Raw genomic sequence first — 16,287 nt, forward strand, 5'->3', positions numbered from 1 at the left:
AGGGTCCTGCAAAATATGACAGCCACCACTCATGGACTAAAGTGTAAAGAGGGGCTTCAAATACTTGGCACCTAAAATATGTTTTATAATAGTATTAAATACTCAACTCCACAAAGAGGTGCCGCGGAGTTTGAGGGCTAAGTTCTTAAACTATTCTTATGGAAGATTCTTCTCTCTCTCTCTCTCTCTCTCTCTCTCTCTCTCTCTCTCTCATGCTAAGTGTATTTTTAGAAATCATGTCTACATGGCCTCTCTTACATGCTTTTAATATCTAATCTATTCCATGTGTTTATTGTGTGTGTATCGTGTCTTGGTTTAGATTGTATGTACTTGGGTTTTGGGAGAGATGGTGAAAGGTTGATGTTAATGTGTGCGAGGAGAGATCGAAGGGTTTTAGCTTCTGTTCTCACATAATTTTCACCAATGGTATCAGAGCGAAGGTTCGTGAAAATCAACAGTCTGATTTGCAAATTTTAAAGAGGATTTTTCAAGCTTGCAGCATTGGGTTTGCAAATCAAAGCGATTAATCGACAAATTGATCAATCAATTACGCTTTTTGATCATCAAAATTTGGTATCTCAAACATTTAATTCAAAACAATGTCTAAACATTTTGGATTGTGAAGGCGAAAGTGCGAGAAAGAGAAAAAGCAAGAGATCTAGAAGATATTGAAGAAGTGGTAAATAAGAATCCGACATCGGAGTGCTGAAGGAGATTTTGAAGGGCCGAATTCGGCTGGGATAAGAAAAACAAGAAGAAGCAAGATTTTGAAGGAATTTATGAAAACGGATCTCAAATTGGGTAGAGACATAAAGAAGGGATAAGTCAAAGGACCACTTTCGAGAGCATTCGATGCTTTCTTAGAATAGAAATTGGACTTCTTAGGCTCAAAGGTGAAGCCTATGACAATCGATTGCACTGAAAGAATCTTGGCTTGCATCAAGAATTTCTAATTTAAAGATCGAACGAAGAGCACTGAACCCAAAGCAATTGAGTAAAATCGTGCAACAATTGTGGAAAACCGAGCTTCCACAGGAATTTTGCTTGCAATCGACCTCAATAAAATGTGCAGAACCGACATCAACTTGGTCGCACCAGCATCGAGAGTAGTTATTTCTTCTTGCTCGCGGACCGAGGAAGTCTCTGCAAGATGTCATCAACGTTTTCTTCCTCGTGCTGTTGTCCTCCTATCTTTGCATGATGTCGACCATCCTTTTTACACCTTAAGCCAAAAAGTGAGGCTTTATTGCCTTGATTGACCGTCCAATGGATGCCCAAACTAAAAAATTAGAAAAACTCTACCCATTATGAGAGATACCCCTTCCTACATGGGTCTATGTAAAAAATTATACAATTTATACTTTTATACAATTTCAATATACACCGGAGTTGCGAAAACGTTTGCATAGGGGAGGATTTCTCAACACCCGACCTAGCATGGAGTTTAAACCATGAGTCAGATTGCATATAGAGGTACCTAACGACTAGTGCTACCCTTGAATGTGTAGTATGAATGAAATCATACTCAAGAAAATGACCGAGTGGAGGGTAAATATATGTGTACACGGGGGGGGGGGAGGGGGGGGGGGGAGAGAGAGAGAGAGAGAGAGAGAGAGAGAGAGAGAAAAGATTAGAGGGTGAATTAAAGTGCACAAAGACACATGAGAATGACAAAAGAGAACCATCGAAAATGAAACAGGCAACCATAAATTAATGGGGGATGGGAATCGAGAGAGCTTTTTGAGGAAGTTTTTTAGGGAGTTTTTTTTCTGTTTTTACTTGTAGTAGCCAAAATAAAAAAAAGCTCCCTTGTGGCGAGAGCTTTAGGAGGGAGATTTCTCCTCTCTCTCTCTCTCCCTCTCTCTCTCTCTCTCTCCCCGCGGTCTATCTATCTCCCCCTCTCTCACATATATATATAGAGGGGGAGATAGATAGACAGTGTGTGTGTGTGTGAGTGAATATATATATATATTTTATTTATATAATATATTTTCCTCGCCCCCCCCCCCTCTCTCTCTCTCTCTCTCTCTCTCTCTCTCTCTCTCCCCACCATGCTCACAAGTGAGTGCTCACTTGTGAACACGGTGGAGAGAGAGAGAGGGCAGAGAGAGGGGGAGGGAAATATTATATATATATATATATATATATATATATATATATATATATATATATATATATATATATATATATATATGTATGTATGTATATATATGTGTATATTGTCTACATCCCTCTCCTTATCTATGTATACATACATACATAAATACATATGTGTGTTACATAAATATGTGTGTGTGTGTGTGTGTACATCCCTCCCCTTATCTATGCATACATAAATACATATGTGATATATATATATATATATATATATATATATGAGGGGTAGAGAGAGAGAGAGAGAGAGAGAGAGAGAGAGAGAGAGAGAGCTCTCTTCAAAAGGGAGCTTTTTTTTAATTTCTGCTTCTCCAAGTAAAAATCAAGAAAAAAGCTCCCTAAAAAGCTCTCTCCATACCTCTACTTTAATTAATGCAATAACAAAATTTGTGTAAACCATAACATCAAAATATAAATGAGTAGTAGAGCACCGGATCTTGTGTAGAGATCGACTGGTCCACCCATCCACTTCCGCTTTACTACGGATAGAGAGAATTTCACTTCGTAGTAACTGAGCCAGAATACCTCCAACTTACCTTCGCTAAATATAAGCCGAGGCCGCTTCGCCTCCCTCCATGAACTCGAGCTTTGAAAGGATTTCAAATACCAACAGATGGTAGGAAATCAACACCAACTATACCGGTTAGGTGTCACACCTCTTCGATACCCAACATTGGGTGTTTATACAAGATCTCCAATGCATTAGTCGTATAGTTCATTCAATTTCCGGGGCACTACCTGTATAGATGAGCCTACAAAAAAGAAGATCTAGGAAACACCTCCGATCCCACAAATCCCCAGGCTATGGACCTTTTCATCTAAGGCTAAGCTTGTAGGTGATCCTAATCTTGTAGCAACACTGCCATGAGAAATATAACACATGAGTCTAATCAGAATAGCATTTCCTATATGCATAAACAATCTTTTCTAAAGCAGTTAGATTGTACGGGTTCTCTACTCTAACACGTCCACCATAAACCATCAAAACCACTTTATAATCTACTCCAAGATCTTTAACCATAATCTAATTCCATCATATGGGTGAGTACTCCATCCAACTTAGGTGATACATATCCAATCCTACAAAAGCACTTTAGCACAGAATATGGCTGTAAAAATTTTGGTAGCATTTTAACAACACAATCATATCCCGAAAAAACATCCAATAGCCACACCGGCTCCCATAATCAAAATCATGTCTCAGTTCTTGACCATAAACAATATTCCATAACCATAATCCATGAGGGATCTCAGTTCTTGACCATAAACAATATTCCTTACTGGACCGTATTCACTGCAATCAAACTCAGCCATCACACATGGTCCTCAAGGGAAAATATTATGCATAAAGACGCCCGACGAGTGACAAAACATAACTTCAAAATCCCATTTTGACAATGTTTAACCATGCATAAGTGATGCACTATGACTGCACCTCACCCCCCAATATATAGAGCTACTTCTGACTTAGAAGGATGGAAGGCAGTATACACATGCAAATGAGACATCCACACCCATCCATGAGGTTCCATACATCATACGATATCAGCCCATTAATTCAACAATGGTGCAAAACAACCCCACCACTTTGACCATTAGGTGTAGGCCAAGCTACAACGGCCTCAATCTTACTTGGGTCAGTATAGGGACGTCATCCTTGGATACTATAAATCCAAAGTATTTCACTTTATCAGTGAAGAAGATGCATTTTCCATGCTTAGCATAAAGTTGATTCTGATGTAGAAGTTGAAGTCCTCGTTGCACATGTTGTTCATGTTCTTCTTTATACTTTGAGTAAATCAAAGTATCATCAAAGAAGATAAGAACAAAACCATCAAGGTGCTCTATAAACACTTCGACGGTCATAAGGCAGTTGAAAGTTGCTAGATCATTTGTAAGTCCAAAAGACATGACTACAAACTCATAATGTCTAAATTGAGTGTTGAAGCATGTCTTTGGTATATCTTCCTCTTTGATTCGGATTTGATAATATCCTGACTTAAGATCAATTTTATGAAAATAGAAACTCCATGTAATCGATCAAGCAACTCATCAATCCTTGGTATTGCATACTTGTTCTTGATTGTTAGTTTTAATATAATGCACGATAATCAATACAAAGACATAGAGTATAATTCTTCTTTTGATTAAAAAGAAGGGGAGTACTCCATGGAGAAACACTAGGTCGAATAAAGCCTTGGTCAAGGAGTTGAGTAAGTTGCTCTTTGAGTTCCGAAGAGTCACACACCGACATTTTGTATGGACTATGAGCAATTGGTTAAGATCCTGGGATAAGCTCTATTGCATAATCAACTTCACGCTTGGGTGGTAACTGTGAAAGTTCTTTAGAAAACACATTATCAAATTATGTTAGCCATTAAGGTACACGCGTTTCTAACTTCTTGTCTGTTGGGTTAAGCTTTACCGCATAAATCATCTCATTCTTTCTAAAGCTCTTCATTAGTTTAGTGAAGTTTACAAGTGAAGCTTAGGTTGCCCCTGCTTCCTTATAGTGATAATCTTGGAGTTATGCTCATTTACAAAAGTTAATGAAGTACAATGTAAGTGAGCGTCATTAGCCTTAAGCCAATCCATCCCTAAAATTTTGTCATTGACTCCTATGGAGAAAACTCTAAAATGAGCTGAAGTGTTATGGCCATCCAAAACAAAATTCAAGTTATCCCACTAAAGTAGAAGATTTAACTTTTCTACCCGTAGCTAATTCCACTGTGAGGTCTATATCAGGGTGTTCAGGAAGAATGTGGTTTCTAATGCATCTTGGAGAGATGAAAGAATATGTATTTCTAGAATCAACCAATAAGGTCAAATGCTTACCTTGATACTTTGCTAGGATATGAATTAGTGAAAATTGTTCATTCACTCCTTGATGTTCGATCGCACTATGAACATATGCATTTGTTTGATTCCCTTTGCCTCTAACACCTTAAGCTCTCCCTTGAGATTGTTGATTTCCTCCTCTTCGTGGATGAGGTTGTCGGTTGAAATTATTCCCATTGTTGTTGTTGTTATTGTTGGGTGGCCCATTTCTACAAAAGCCGGGTTTCCTCGTGTGAATTTTTCTTGAATTGGAGGAGGTCTTTGATACTAATCGAAGTTTTGCTGAGTGAGATTTTGTCGAGCTATGGGTGGTCTAGGTCTAAGATTCCTAAAATTTTGGTTTGGGTTCTGACTTTTGGGTTCATAACTATCTATGAACCTTGTAAAGCTTGAGTTATTGAATAGGAAATCTTTAGACTGATGGTCAGGATCAAGGCAAGTATAGCATAGATGATCTCGCTTAGACTTCATACACAATAAGTTCTCTCTTCTTTGTTGTGAGTTTCTAGATCTATTCTCATCATCAGAACAAGCCTTTTGATTCCACAAACAAGAGTAGGCTCTTGCTTTGGCTTTACACTACTAGATAATTTAAGTTTAGTGGGTTTACTTGCATCAAGAATATCGACAAAATTTGTTAGTCAAAGACTTCGAAGCCTAGTTTTCAAAGGATTGTGTGACCATGATACAAATCACACCACTTTGACTTCTTGAGTCATTCCCGTTGGAGCATACTTGACAAGGGTCAAGAAGTATTGATAATATGACTCTAAATACGTGGTGCATTGAGTACAATCAAGAAACTCATTCATGCTATCGAAATGATATACCTTGTTTTAAAAGTTCTTCTTATGCTGAGTCTGAAGATAATCCCAAGTGAGTAGGGGAATGGAGGGAGCTGAAACACTGCATGGTTTGGTGGAGACGTCCTTGTTGCTCTCAAATATTGTCATCATATGGCCCATCTGGCTACCCAACAAAGCCAACGCTCCGCAATCAGCCCTGTACTGAATGACAAGGTCGTTCTCATTAGTGTACCGTGCAAGCAACTACCAAAGGAACCAATGCCCACATTCCATACTCCCTACACAACAAGTATATATCAAAGGACTAAGAAACAGGTTACAAAAAAACTCTACAGAGAGATAATGAAGGACGAATTGTACCTTGCATTGGTGTCCAATCCTCCTCTCATGTCCAATCATCCTCTTGCAGCGAATTGAACCAGGCGTGGTTTGGTGGTGTGTCAATGGTCTTTGATGTTCAAGTGTGCTCTTTTCTCATTGCGGACTCCAACAATGTGCGCACAACTCTACTTTTTGTCTTGCACACTGGTATCTTACAGATAACCACATTCAAGTGGTCTTCTTGCCACCCAGCAACAACTGCTGCCATATCATGCACCATTTCATAATTATCTGATGGACAAACAACCATGAACACACCTTTGTCATCGGTTGTTGCCAGTGCAAGTCGAGCGAGCTGTCCAAAATGACATGCTTCCATCTTGTTCTAATCAGGGACTTCTAAATGAGACATCCCATATACAGACACATTGGATGGTAGGTTAAGAATAGAAGTGTTTAGTGAGGAATTACTGCCGACCCGTCTCGCAATGGCTGCAGAGACTTCACCACAACGTGTGGTCTGACATTGCTCAACAAAGCATTCTTCAAGTCATCTTTTGTCTTGTACCAGCCAAGATGCACAATCTGGATATGCTCGCCATTGCTAGCTGCAACAACAAAACCTTGAACTAATCAAACAAGTTCTTGAAACACACTTGAACAACCATTCAATCGGTTCAAGAACTTACCAGTCGACGATATTATAAACCAATGGCAGGTCTGAGACATGCAATATTTTTGTTTCCAGACTTGTGGCAAAGTCAATCACATCCTCTGCAAACATCTCACTTCTTTTTTTTTGAATAGCAAGACCATATTAATAAGAGAGACAATTAAGCTTCTTATTCTTATGAATATCGATAGAACTCACGTTTTTCTTTCATTCGAGCCGCTCGTTGTGAGCTGGAAGCTTCATCAGAATTCTCCATCTACATAACTAAATTGAACTTCTTAGTGAAAATTAACCGGCATAACGATGTTCGCAAAAGACCTCTTTGAAACCACTTTCTTTGGTACCTATGAAGTCGTATCAAATCCCTCTCCTTAAGGCATTTGTACACTAGACTCTGTTGCCGTGAACATTTGTGTACCTCCACGTGCTTTCTCTCCTCTATCCCTCACTGTGTAGTTGTGTGCTTTTTCCTCGCTCGGAAGGAAGCACCCCTCATCATACTCTAAGAACCAAGGTAAATCCTTGTAAATTCTCCCCTTGAAGTTGCGGGCTATTTGCAAAGGGTTAAACACTTGCTCTAGTTTACCAATTTTGAGCATTTTGCATGCTTGCAACACCTTTGATGTTGAACTTACGCTTTCTCAACCATCTAACACAAGTTATATCATTGTAAGCGTACAAACTCAATTTGTTTTTCTGTGATAAAAATATATGGTGATTAAACCTGCAAAGACATCTTTTGCCTGCGTCTACCAATACTTTGGCCACCTCTGATTGTGATCCCTTTTTCATTAGAGCCAGCTCATAAGTGAATCTCTTTCCTCTATGAGTAAGCTTGTCATTCTCGAAGAACGAATAAGGTCAAGACCAGGCATCGATGTCAAATGTATATTCCGGATGCTGCTGTGCACCTTCGCCGCCTCTTTTGCAACCGACCACCAAAAAACCTCAACTCACAACCACTTTTGAAAGACAGTTCATTCTCCTATGTCGTGAAAACATTTGTTATGCCAATTAAATCCCCCGTCAATCTAGAGAGAATGTTAATGCTCGGAGTAAATGTACTCACTTGTCTGTGGGATGTCGAAACTCTTAACATCTTCCTGATCAGTAGAAGCCATTGCACAAGGAATGAATGTTTTCTTCATAGGGGGAGATATGCACATGCCAAACCATACAATCTTTCCTCAGTCAACCATTTTGGTCGGCTGGTCCACTCGATTGTGCGCAATTTTCTGAATTGAAACACACAAGGATCAATTCCATATTCTATATCACATGGGAGGTTGAAATGATATACCTCCACCAATCATCTCCCAAGACTAGATCAACAATGGCCAATGCATGTTTTGTTAGTTTTTTATATGGTGCATCTGTTTCAAAGAATGCTTTTTTATACTAGGTTCGAAACTTCGAAGGAAGCATTCTATCCTTCTTGACGATGATCTTTTTCAATGCTAGGTTTATTTTTCTTGCATGCATCGAACTATTGATAAATATCTTTTGTGAGATTTAAAAATAAATGCTAATTACTATTCAAAAACTACAGTTCCACCCACTGGATGAAGAAGCTTTGACAACAGAGCTACATGCACATTATACTATGCTTTTCTCCCTATCCTCTTATCAATGTCTGCTTGCATTCAGTTGTAGTCCACACATGGCAATTTCTTCATGACTGCCTCCTTTGAAGCAAGCCCCATTGCCCGCACCATCCATAACATATCCGTGCAGGAGGTTGCAACGTATCCCGTCTCATTCAATCTACACCAGATGTAGAGGCAAAGAATGATTAGATTATTTGATTCTAAAGCTAGCTGCAGAATCAAACATGTCTAAAAGTACTTACTTGTTTGTACGCATCAAAATGTTCAACATGTCAGCCTCATTTGAAGAGACTACTGCCACCAGTTTGACACGAAGCCTTGGATGCAGATCGACATCTTTTTTGTAGGCAACACCTAAAACCATAGGAAAGGTCACATATTTATTAACTCCAAAATGCACATTTAAGTTAACAACACTGAAAACAAAACTTACTCTGTATAAGAGCATCCATCGAAGTGGCTAGCCTATGGTTTCCATCCCATTTATATAACATTTTGCTGCAAAGGTCGCCTCAACATGTATCTTTGATTTTTGCCTCGAACTCTTCATTAACCATCTGCCACAATGGATCCCATGTTTGCATGATAGCGTCGTCAACATCGATGCTAGGATGGCCCACTGCATGGATAGAGCATATGAAGAATCCCTTGGGCTGGCATAATATCCCTCCAACAAAAAGGTATCGACCAATGGCTATAGGTGCTTCAGATCCTAGCTTACTTGTCTTGCTTTCTCCAATTTCGGCAACCGACATAGAGGAACCCAAGGCAAAGAAGTTTCATGTTCTATCTGCATTATCCAAATTATGTCAAAGCACATACTTTGCAAAAACAACTGCATACCCCTCTTTATTTGTAACCACAATCTACCTATAAACCCTCTCTCCCTTTGCTCTTTTACCATCATCTCATTGGCTCATCTCTCTCTCTTTCTCTCTCTCTCTCTCTCTCTCTCTCTCTCTCTCTCTCTCCCCCCCCCCCCCCCCCCCCTCTCCCTCTGTGTATATCTCCCTCCCCCTAGCTCTCTCTTTCTCTCGCCATCCCTTTCCTTAGCTCCCTCTATCTATCTTTCTATTTCCCAAGCTCCCTCCCTCTCTCTCTCTCTCTCTATCTCTCTCTCTCTCTCTCTCTCTCGCTTTCCTTTTCTCTGTCTCTTTCTGTCTCCCTCCCTATTTCCCTATTGTTCTCTTATTCAAGTCGTTATTATATCTATTCCTCTCACTCTCCCTCTACCTCTCTCATTATCTTTCTCTCTCTTAACTATCTCTCAAACTCTCCCACTACCTATCTCTCTATATCCCTCCCTCTATCACCCTCTCTTCCTCCATATATCTAGCGCTCACTCTCCATGATGAGCGTGAAGGGGGGAGAGAGAGAGAGAGAGAGAGAGAGAGAGAGAGAGAGAGAGAGAGAGAGAGAGAGATGGAGGAAGAGAAGGTGATAGAGGAAGGGTCACTAATAATAAAAGTGATGGTGATAGTTACCTTTTGGTCAATCCTTTGAAACTTACTTTGATAAATAAAAAAACTTTAACACCACAACCCTTTATATAGGACTGCCTTTTTCTCCCTCTCTCTATCACCCTCTCCTCTTCTATAAATAAATAAATAAATATATATCCCTCACGCTCATCATGAAGGCTGAGCGCTAGCGCTCAACCTTCATGATGAGCGTGATGGGAGAGAGAGGTATATAGAAGAGGAGAGAGTGATAGAGTGAGGGAGAAATACCTTGAAAATGATGTGGAAAGGTACCGGTTCTTAAAACTTTCAAAAATGACTTTGATATCTCAAAAATCTATAATGCTTTACCTTTATATAGGACTCCCTCTTTGATCTATCTCTCATACTCTCCATCTTTCTCCCTCCCTCTATCACCCTCTCCTCTTCTATATATATATATATATATATATATATATCTCCTATCACGCTCGTCATGAAGGCTGAGCATCGAGCATGATGGAGATATATATATATATATATATATATATATATATATATATATATATATATATATATAGAAGAGGAGAAGGTGATAGAGGGAGGGAAAAATACCTTGAAAACTATGTTGAAAGATACCTGTTCGTCAAACCTTCAAAAATTATTTTGATATCTCAACAATCTTCAATGCGTTACCTATTTATATAGCTGATGCATTCTATCCATGTTTACATACCTCTCTTTCTACCTCTTCCTCTATTACTCTCTCTCTCTCTCTCTCTCTCTCTCTCTCTCTCTCTCTCTCTCTCTCTCTCTCCCCCCCCCCCTTTGCGTACGCTTCTAATCTTCAAATCTGTCAATCTCTGTCGCTCACCCTTTTTCTCTCTCTGTCCCCATCGTTCAACCCTATCCTAGGCGCTAGTGCCCATTATCGTTTTGAGAGAGAGAGAGAGAGAGAGAGAGAGAGAGAGAGAGAGAGAGAGAGAGAGAGAGAGAGAGAGAGAGAGAGAGAGAGAGAGAGAGAGAGAAAGTTGAATGATTCCAAAAGAGAGATAAAGAGGTTGAGCGATAGACATAAGTGATACGTGGACTTGTTTGATCTTCAAAACAACCTAGATCTCATGGACTTGAGAAAATTTATCTTCTTATTTCTTTTTTATTGGATCTCTCAAAAAGAAATTTTGCTTTTAATGATAAAAAACAACAGACAATTTCTTTTTTCACCTCTCTTTGTGTGTGTGTGTGTGTGTGCGCGCGCGCGTACGACATGTAAACCCTAGATATGTGGGTCTCCCCCGGGCGATGGGAAGCCTCTGGGGAGGCGTTAGAATCTAAGATATGCCGTGCAGCTTAAGTGCATTTCATACTCGAGCACTTAGCAACTCGTGCTCACATCCGACGGCTTACAACTCAACAGTTGGCGCTTACCAGTGCTCTCAATAGGGCAGTTCGCGCTCAGCCAATGCTCACAATAGGTCTGTTCATGCTCAAACACGGCTCAATACGTAGGCACCCTGCAACAGTTCCCTCTACAACTCCACAATACACTCTATTGGCACCATTTAGGACCGCGTTGGTGGAGAGGCCAAGTTTCGATTGCTCTCAGTTGGTGGCCAATACAAAGGTAGTCCATTCATCAACGACTCTATCGCATCATATTCTTTACATAAATCTACGTTAATGGCAAGGGTAGGTCCATTTTAAGGGGTTCTTAGAGTTTGTTCACACAGTTGGGATGTCGAATGGTACTCCAATCTCTCGCAAAAGCAGGTGGTTTCTTGCGATGGCATTGAGGAAATCTTTTCCATGCATGGGAACCCCCCCATATATCTTTGCCCTTTTACCAAAATGTTTCCTATTATATAAGTTACTTTTGATTTTTCTTCCCTTTTTCACAAAAGTTTTAGCTTTTATTAAATAAATAAGACTTATGCTAATCAATCACGATGTAGCATAAATAAGTAAGCTTTCTTTGTTGATATCTCTTTTGACCTTAAATATTAAATATATATATTCTAAATTACATTATATAGTTTAGTATTTTATAATATATTTTTCATGTATATATATTATTCCACCCTACCAAATATTTTATTCACTAGTTTTCATTTTCAAACCTCAACCCCACTTTCAAATTTCAATAATACCTCCATCTAGATGATTGCCAATCTTTTCAAAACTCTAGGTCATGTTTTCATACACATGAAGGAGCTTACACTTGAAGGCAAGAGAGAAGTCCACTCAAAGGGGACCACCAAAAGACCTTTGCAGCCACAAATAATACATTATTTGGCTGAATTTTTTAAGTAGATAAGAACCCCGAATCTGAAGGAGCGTTCAACATGAAAGATGTAGCTCGTGATCTCAACTTTTAGCTCTATTATTTTCAGAATTTTTGGAGTTATGAACGCGGAGATATGATTTTTGTAGTGGACCCCAGTTTTCTCGTGTAATGGTGACACAGGCCATCCCCAATTTTCTTCCCTCTAGAATGGCTATGGTTCTACAAGTCTTCAAGCATGATTACAAGAGACAAGGCTCTTTTAATGAGGTCTTGGCAAGTCTAGAGTGATTCTATCACCATTTTTGGAGGATCCATTCTCATCAACAAATATCCACCTTCGGCAACCTCTCTTATAATTTTCTTACCTCTCTCTTCTCTCCCTAATAAGCTTATGTCTAGCCAAAGTTAGAATATTGTAAATATTTCCTATCCTCTACATCCTACCCACATTCTCTCTTCTTCTCTCTCTATTGACTCTGGTATTTTAAATAATGAGGAGACAAGATGGGAGCCACAGTCACATGCACCCCATTTTCCTAGTCACCAGAGTGGGACACTCACTTCAATTAGAAATATTGCTAAATCCTCTCCTCCTTCTCTATATAAGGAGGCCATGAGAGCTCACCAGGGGAACAAAAAAAACACACACAATATCACCAAAGAATACACTATGCATTGTGTGCCTAGTGCACACACACACACACACCCACACCATCACCATCACCGCAATCACCATGCTCGTCTTGAGCATGACCTCTACACCCTTGGGTTATGGAAGATGAAGGGCAGCTAAATGAAGGATGATGGCCATAACCCTCGTGCGAGTCTTCGCCATCAACTCCCACCTATCCGCCATGTGCTCTACCACTCTCTTCCTTCTCATTCCCCTACCCTATGCTCCCCATTTCGTCGCCTTATTCTCTAAATAAAGCTTGAGGTTTTGTGAGTATGTTTTCCTGCAATGTTTTGCCCATGTGAGGTGTGCGGAATCGCCACCTAGTCTTGTGTTTGGAGTGAGCTTGTGTATGTGTGAAGGGTGTGCGGATTCGCCATCCTTCTGTGGTGCCTAAGTACTAAGCCGCAATACCCCCTCCCTCACTCTCTCTCTCTCTCTCTCTCTCTCTTTCTCTCTCACTGGATCTCATTTCCCTTCCTCTTCATCATTACTCCCAAGCATCCATCTCTCTTGGATGAAAACTTTGTTATGGTGGTGTGTTGTTTGCGTCCTAGCCGCTGAAGCTAGGTGGTGCCCCCTGTTTGCTTTACCATGACAGGCTCGAGGCGCGCCATTCGGTCCCCGGTGTTTTAGAGGCCATCGAGGTTCGGGGTTCGCTTTGCTTCCTTCATTTGGTGCCCCCACGGAGGATCTTTTCATGAAACCCTTCAGTTTACAAGACTGAAACCCCTAAACTATTGTGAATGGATGAATGGCTAGCAGGATTTGCTAATTGGATGACAGAAGAAGAAGAGCTCCAAGCACAACTAGACGAACTCCGCTCCCCACCCGGCATGGTGTCAATGACCTGCTAGTAGTGAGCCTTCAAATCTAGTATTACCTTGATTGAGCATACACGTGTTGGTATGTGTGATTTGTCTTGAGGTAGGTTGTACTGATTCATGTGAAGCTTAGAGGTGCTTAGTCAGTGTCCAAGCTTGTGGGAGAGGGTGGTGTTCTTTCCTGAAACAAACTCAGTAGATCCCTAGTTTCTCTAGTGAGAGTGTGAGCCAATGATTCCGTTATCTGTGCTGCAGCATCAGGTGCGAGTTGAAAACTGACTGTGATAATTACCTCGGTGACTTGAATTACCCGATTCTCAAAGTAGAATAGTGTTGATTCTCTATTTTGTAGAGCTCCTTCCATTTTGTTGTTGTGGGTTGGTTGTAGGTTGCGGACATGGTTTCGACCTTCTCCTTCTTCTTCTTAGCACTTGGCCTATGTATATCCACTGGGTTTGGCGTGTTGGTTGACTCTCCCATTGCAAATCGATTACCTTTGTAGCCACAAGTAATACATTATTTGGCTGAATTTTTTAAGTAGATAAGAACCCCGAATCTGAAGGAGCGTTCAACATGAAAGATGTAGCTCGTGATCTCAACTTTTAGCTTAATTTTTTTTCAAAATTTTTGGAGTTATGAACACGGAGATATGATTTTTGTAGTGGACCCCAGTTTTCTCGTGTAATGGTGACACAGGCCATCCCCAATTTTCTTCCTCTAGAATGGCTATGGTTCTAGCATGATTACAAGAGACAAGGCTCTTTTAATGAGGTCTTGGCAAGTCTAGAGTGATTCTATCACCATTTTTGGAGGATCCATTCTCATCAACAAATATCCACCTTCGGCAACCTCTCTTATAATTTTCTTACCTCTCTCTTCTCTCCCTAATAAGCTTATGTCTAGCCAAAGTTAGAATATTGTAAATATTTCCTATCCTCTACATCCTACCCACATTCTCTCTTCTTCTCTCTCTATTGACTCTGGTATTTTAAATAATGAGGAGACAAGATGGGAGCCACAGTCACATGCACCCCATTTTCCTAGTCACCAGAGTGGGACACTCACTTCAATTAGAAATATTGTTAAATCCTCTCCTCCTTCCCTATATAAGGAGGCCATGAGAGCTCACTAGGGGAACAAAAAAAACACACACAACATCACCAAAGAATACACTATGCATTGTGTGCCTAGTACACACACACACACACACCCACACCCACACCATCACCATCACCGCAATCACCATGCTCGTCTTGAGCATGACCTCTACACCCTTGGGTTATGGAAGATGAAGGGCAGCTAAATGAAGGATGATGGCCATAACCCTCGTGCGAGTCTTCGCCATCAACTCCCACCTATCCGCCATGTGCTCTACCACTCTCTTCCTTCTCATTCCCCTACCCTATGCTCCCCATTTCGTCGCCTTATTCTCTAAATAAAGCTTGAGGTTTTGTGAGTATGTTTTCCTGCAATGTTTTGCCCATGTGAGGTGTGCGGAATCGCCACCTAGTCTTGTGTTTTGAGTGAGCTTGTGTATGTGTGAAGGGTGTGCGGATTCGCCATCCTTCTGTGGTGCCTAAGTACTAAGCCGCAATACCCCCTCCCTCACTCTCTCTCTCTCTCTCTCTCTCTCTCTCTCTCACTGGATCTCATTTCCCTTCCTCTTCATCATTACTCCCAAGAATCCATCTCTCTTGGATGAAAACTTTGTTATGGTGGTGTGTTGTTTGCGTCCTAGCCGCTGAAGCTAGGTGGTTCCCCCTGTTTGCTTTACCATGACAGGCTCGAGGCGCGCCATTCGGTCCCCAGTGTTTTAGAGGCCGTCGGGGTTCAGGGTTCGCTTTGCTCCCTTCAGCATCAAGTGCACCAAGGAAGGACTCGAAGAAAGAATTACAGATCTGGAGGCTAAGGTACAAGAACTCATTGAGGAGAACTGGAAGCTTCCGTAAACTAGAGGTTGGGAAAGAAGTAGAGAGTCAAGCTTTTCTTGCAAAAGCAAAGGAAGTCATATCCTCCTTCGTCGAGAGTGTCATGGAGGTACAAAAGAAAGCTCATGAGGTAGCACATAAAAAGATCGAGACCAAGATACAAGCAGCCCTACAAGAGTGTTGACTACAAGAATCTGTTGGCCTCAAGGTCAAGATTGGAGGGCTCCATCTTGCATGGTGCTCTAACGAGGATACCCTTGAAGAAGTAATCACCAAACTTAATGACATTCTTCAACCAGTTCATATCGAGCCCAAAATTGTTTCTTGGATCAACAACACACATAGGCATGTGCTACCCAAGCAACGTATTCTCACTTTCAAGGACAAAGAGGAGCGGATCAATTTGCTACGCCAATCCCGACTCTTGAAGAAACAAAGATGTGGATCGCTAAAGAATTAACCACGATGCAACTCAAGATGAAAACAAATGAACTCAAGAGGGTGCATGAAGCCCGCAAGCAAGGTAAATGGGAGTCTATTAAGGCGATAAAGACATTATTCAAGAATTTTCAAACTCCCAAGCCGTCTATCTCCTCACCTGAGCCCCCATAGGTTTTTGTTCTTTTCTTCTATCCTTTTGATGGACCCTCAGTCCTTAACTGATATGTATCAAACGTCTTCACATATTTGGAGCGATTTCTATGTTCTATTTTTGATCCCATGGGTCATATTTGACCTCC

Source organism: Adiantum capillus-veneris, chromosome 13 (genome assembly GCF_014529385.1).
Source record: "Adiantum capillus-veneris isolate H3 chromosome 13, ASM1452938v2, whole genome shotgun sequence".
In the NCBI taxonomy this organism is placed as follows: domain Eukaryota; kingdom Viridiplantae; phylum Streptophyta; class Polypodiopsida; order Polypodiales; family Pteridaceae; genus Adiantum; species Adiantum capillus-veneris.